The sequence below is a fragment of the Haliotis asinina genome, chromosome 11 (assembly GCF_037392515.1).
Source record: "Haliotis asinina isolate JCU_RB_2024 chromosome 11, JCU_Hal_asi_v2, whole genome shotgun sequence".
Taxonomy (NCBI): domain Eukaryota; kingdom Metazoa; phylum Mollusca; class Gastropoda; order Lepetellida; family Haliotidae; genus Haliotis; species Haliotis asinina.
In genome coordinates, this window is record NC_090290.1 from 2109103 (window position 1) to 2109940 (window position 838).

An 838-nucleotide genomic window follows, 5' to 3' on the forward strand; every position below is an offset into this window, starting at 1 on the left:
GATGATGTTTCAGTTTTGTCAAATGCGCGGAAAGATGAATATCTAATTTCAGAGGATGTTGGGGGTCATTCATAGGATGCAAATATCGTGTTTCACGAGGAAAAAAACAGAACACTTGGTATCATCGCTGTTGATAGTAATTCATAAACACATGCTGTCATCGTATCACTGGATTGTTTGGCCCAGACACTACTGTTTACAAACAACATCGTACAGCTGTGATACTGCTGAAGCAAAGACATAATCGTGATCAAATCACAATTATACATCGACTCTGATTTGAGCAGAAATTTCGTATTGATGTGGAAAGGATATTATAGCTTTTATTGAAACGCATGCTTCACAAACTCAACACGTACCCTTGCTTACATTGTGTCGTTGTTCAACGGTCATTGGAAACAAGTTTTAACTGTTAGTATTTCACTCTGCAAGAAACTAATTTGTGATGTGGATCTAAGCACTTTGATAAGTATAAGGCGAAAATGAGCTGAAGATCTAGAATAAGCTAATATGGGTCATGTATGAGTGAACCACGAGATTTACGTGTGTATCGTATTAGGAAAGTAAGTTGTCGGGAAATTAAGCAGGGGCAAGGATTAATGATTAAGATTCGAACATTTTCGGAATCTTTTCCGTAACGTTACCTATGAAAACTCACTAATCATGAACGTGAAAAGAAAAATGACGACATATGAACAATTCAAAACATCTTGTATAACTTCATACAAGATATTTCTTGTACAGCCATTCTGTGTAGCTTCCAAAGCAGCACTCAACACATCTGTGACACCACGTCTTATTCCATACACTGATTATAAAGCTAACATTAGATATTATA